At 41.6% G+C, this 4,629-nt stretch overlaps 1 long non-coding RNA gene across 1 annotated transcript in view; it reads right to left on the reverse strand.

Annotated features, from left to right (window-relative positions):
• Positions 1 to 1,133: 1,133 nt before the first annotated feature.
• Positions 1,134 to 4,629, reverse strand: part of LOC112551145 — an 11,272-nt gene continuing 7,776 nt past the window's right edge. Inside the window, exon 3 of the long non-coding RNA XR_003095323.1 lies at positions 1,134 to 1,328. This is a non-coding gene — a long non-coding RNA (uncharacterized LOC112551145). The remainder of the gene's footprint in view (positions 1,329 to 4,629) is intronic.

The following is a 4,629-nucleotide window of genomic DNA, read 5'->3' on the forward strand; positions in this document are numbered from 1 at the left end:
TCATAGGAACTCCTAAGCTAGCCCTTCCCCCCCAAAAAAAAAAGTTCAGCAGTAACCCCTCTTTCCCCACTTTTTTTTTTTTTAAAGGAATTGTAGGATTTTATTGCTTTTCCTTACCTTATGGCTACACACCAATAGAGAGTCTAGAGAGCTAATAAGAAAGCTTTAATATGTCACCAAGTGGCATGCAGGTAAATTAAATATTAACTTCCAACAAATTTTAGCAAACAGAAATTAATCTTCTCTTTCATTTAACTGCTGTTAACTGTAGCTTTATTCATTTCTGAGGCCCATAGGATTTTATTGCTTTTCCTTACCTTATGGCTACACACCAATAGAGAGTCTAGAGAGCTAATAAGAAAGCTTTAATATGTCACCAAGTGGCATGCAGGTAAATTAAATATTAACTTCCAACAAATTTTAGCAAACAGAAATTAATCTTCTCTTTCATTTAACTGCTGTTAACTGTAGCTTTATTCATTTCTGAGGCCCAACTTTACAGGAAGAGATTCCACTGAATTCAGTGAGAGTCTACTGACTTTAAAGTCTATGAGATTTTTGGAGTCTTCATTTTGTGTTGCAGTTGATACTGAACATACATTAAAAAAATCTAGCCAGTACCCTGATAACTAGACTATTTTCTGTCTCATCACTAAAATCAGGTACTGCTGTTTTTATACGATTTCCAGAGCCAGTGGAAACATTTATGATAGCACATGCACCTCTTGGTATTTACATAAATATACTGGTGTGTGCAGTGAATTTAATGCTGGGTAGCAATGCTTATGTTAAACTTGATTACATGCTTTCAGTTGTCAGCCTGTCTATTCTTCTGTCAAACAGCTTCTTTTAATAAGTTTAACTTCAATGGTTTGCTCTTGTAGAATTGTGTGGATGCCTCATATGGTCAGGAAAATGGGATTCCATATATCTATACTTAAATACTGACTATCATCTTGGCTTGCTGTAACTCTGTCCAGATGCTGGTATTCTTCTGTGCCCATGGAAATGAGACCATTTTCTGGCTTCAGCTCTCCAAAAATTGCTGCACTTTGACTTGCAGGAACAAAATGGAAAGAATATAAGGCAATTGAGTATAGTACATAATATTTTATTAGTACAGTGCAGGGGAATCAGAGCCTTGATACAGCAAACAAGAAGATAGTTAATTCTTATGCTGAAATGTTGTTTCTCAGTGAACTAGTCAGCCCTGGATGGCCCTCCCTCTGAGAAAGCAGCTGTCTCTTCAATAAGTTCCAGTTAATATTTCATATCTTCTTACATAGAAAGCATACATCATGTTACTTTTCTCAGACTTGCTCCTATGACTTTTTAACAAAGAAAAATTAGTTTAGACATTGACGATAGCAGCCCTCAGTCAAGCCTATAGCAATATATGCTGTATAGGGGACCTGTTATTGTACTTTTTAGGCTAGAACATTCCTATAAATAATGGTCAATCTGTCAACTGATGTGTACCCTGTTGATAGGAAAGGATGGCTACTCACAATATGAGTTCTCTTATTGTTATGTGGTATATTTATTGGAGCTGGTAATAGCAAATATGTTCCTTGAGTACTCTCTCTATGCTACTTTACTTCCTGTATTTGTTGCTGCTGCTGAAGGTATTAATTTGTTATTTTAGTATTCCTGCATTTCTAAGGGATAAAGGCTGTATACTGGGAAGTCCACCTGCAAAGTGTATCAGCAAAACCTTAAGCCCCAGAAAATGTAGACAAAACCCCGCCCTGCATGGCACCACCAGAGAAGCTGCCAAGTCTGCGGCTGTAATGAAAAAATGAAAGCTCTGCCTTCTGTTTGCTCCAAGAGCCCACTGGTTTTAATCTAAAAATTGGATAATTTTACTCAACCATCATTTGTCCAGAAGAACACTTTTCTCAGGTGCAAAAGACTGCAGAACCACATAGAGCTTGTTGTGCCAAGTGAAAGCAAAAACAAGGCTGAAACTGATGACTTCTCTAAACCTCATGTTTCCAAAAGTTCAGGTGAGTGGCAGTTACTGGGTACAGCAAGCCACAAATAATAGGCCAACATCTTTTGAGCAGAAGTAATAAGCAGACAAGAGGCATGCAGGCACTAGTCCTAATCAGAGTAAATATATAAAATCAGGCAACAACAGCTTTCTAGGCCCTATCTTAAGTTCTGTGTTCCAAGTTACTGCGTCCCCTAGGGGTACTGAAGGAGCAGTAAGTGACCTAGATGCACAGAGAAACTCACAAACAGTTTGCATCCAATGAATACAGCTCCTCTCACAGCAGAACACTGACATGAAAACTATATATTGCTTAGAAGGAAATTAAGAAACTAAATAACCAGATCCAGGCAGATAGTAGTCCATTTGAAACTCCTAACCCTTTTAGTTTATAAGGCAAAGATGAAGGCTGAAAAGGATCCCATTATACATAATGCTATTTATGCTGGGTAATTGCGATAACACTACTTGGTCCAGATTTATTATGTCCTCCTCTGACTTCAAGACTGGCTTCTGGAAAGCCATGAGATGTATATTTTACACACACGCACACACACACTCTATATATCTATAGGACAAACTCCATGAAGTTAAAAAGGATACATGTTCCTGCATTTGAGCCCTGTCATGACCCAAAAGGCATGATTGTGTGTCTGTGCTTCGGCACCAGAATTATCCCCGTCAAGTTGCAGAGCATTGCACGGGAGAGTTTCCTGTTGCAGAGGAAACCCCGGTGCAGGGACCAGTTTCCCGCCTTTCTGCAGCTTCTTTTGCAGAGTGCATTGCTCATGTTGCAAGAGGAATGCACGGTGCAAAAGAGTTCCCGCCACCGGTATGCAAATTTGTTCCCCATAATTGGCCAGTGCTAAATTATTCACACGTGGCGGCTAACGATTGGCCTGTTAGCCATATAAGAGGCTTGAGCAGTTTCCGTCCAAGCCGAAGAGGACTCCACATCCATCTCGTGGGGACTCTGGGTACACGGCAGGGTAATAGAAACCCTGTGTGAGATCCAGAGGAGCGTGGCGGCCTGATCCACCACCCACCTCTTCCCGTCTTCGAACGCAACTCTTATAAGACGTATTTACGATTTCTATTTTGGTGGCTCGTTCACCCAGAGCATCCGGAGCTCTGCACCGTGGAGCCTAGCAACCTCCACGAGACCGTCTGTGTTGTTTGTCTGTAACCGCAACTTAAGCAAGTTTTCCAGCCTACACCACTGCCATCTCGGTGTAAGTAAATAATCTTTTAAACTACCGCTACGCGTCCGTGCCTAATTCCAGCTCGAAGGCCTTCCCTCTCCGCCCCCGCGCGCCCGGGCTGCTGGCCACAGCCCGCGTGCAGCGCGAAAAGGGCTCGGGGCGCTCCCGGCCCGCACAAGCCCAACCAGGAAAAAAAAAGGGAACAAATTCAACAAAAGAGAGAATGAAGATGAAGGCAGAAAGACATTTTTGCTGTTGTTGCTGGTCTTTTAAAAGTTGTTAGTCACCCTTCCAAAACGCTTTCATTCCATTTATTGCAAGTCTTAGGGGTTAAGGAAAAGGAAAGCCAGCAAGGAGGAGGCTGCATTTGGTGAAGACCCAAAGAACTGCTTCAACAATTTAATTAAAAAGCAAGAATTTTTAATAGAAGAGCAGCACTGCTGTTGTTGAATGTATAAGTGGGCTATCTTTTTCTCACAACACTGTTTGAAAATGCTTCCACTGTCTCTTGACCAGCTGCAGTTGCTTTGGTATCCTTCCCTCCCAACCTAAACAAGAGCTATGGCTGCACATATGGTTTCGAGACCACCAAACCAGTTCCTAAATTCAAAACTCTCAGAGGAGTTTTTGGAGAGAAAAAAAGTCCTCATGGAAATTTCCCCACAGATTACATCATGACAATGTTTTGACCTTACCTCCTTTTCCCTCAGATCTGGCAAACTATCAGGGGGTGAGTCATTCAGAAAGCAAAAGGTATCTATATAGATGCATGAAATCACCTGAAATAGGTTGAGGGGTTCATAGTTTCTATACTGACCTTGAGATTCTAATTCTCTGCAGAGGGTTAAATCCTCTATCACCCACCAGAAGTCAAATGCATAGCTTCCAACAAAGTCCTTTCTTACTCAGCTAGGATCAAAGAGGCATTCTATGTATGCGCTATTCTATGGTCTGTGTAGATGCATAGCTCTCCTTTATTTAGTATATATATTTTTGCAATGGGGAGCTAGCTCACAGCAAATTCTACTTCACCCTGCATCACCACACAGCTCTCTCATTTATCTCAATGAAAAGCAGTTAGCTACTTCCAGAGTCAGATCCTTACTTAGCACAGGAAGTATGTGGCTCTCCATTCATTCCAGTGGGAGATTTCAACCTGTGCAAAGTTCCCTCTATTTGCTTGCAATCCTGCTTCGCCCTGACTGCCTAAGATATAAATCATAGCAGGACTTATGATCTGTATGTGGATAAAAGCATAAAGCCTAATGGTTAGAGCACTCATCCAGGACATACAAGACTTATTAGACACAGGGCCTCCCTCAGCCTCAAGCGCAAAGAATTTGAACCCACACCTTCTATGTCCCAGTAGAGGGCCCCCTCTACCCAGTTACAGCATTAACCACAGTCAAACCATCACCTCTTGGCTTCCTGCTG

This window comes from Alligator sinensis, unplaced genomic scaffold (genome assembly GCF_000455745.1).
Source record: "Alligator sinensis unplaced genomic scaffold, ASM45574v1 scaffold557_1, whole genome shotgun sequence".
Classification (NCBI taxonomy): Eukaryota; Metazoa; Chordata; order Crocodylia; family Alligatoridae; genus Alligator; species Alligator sinensis.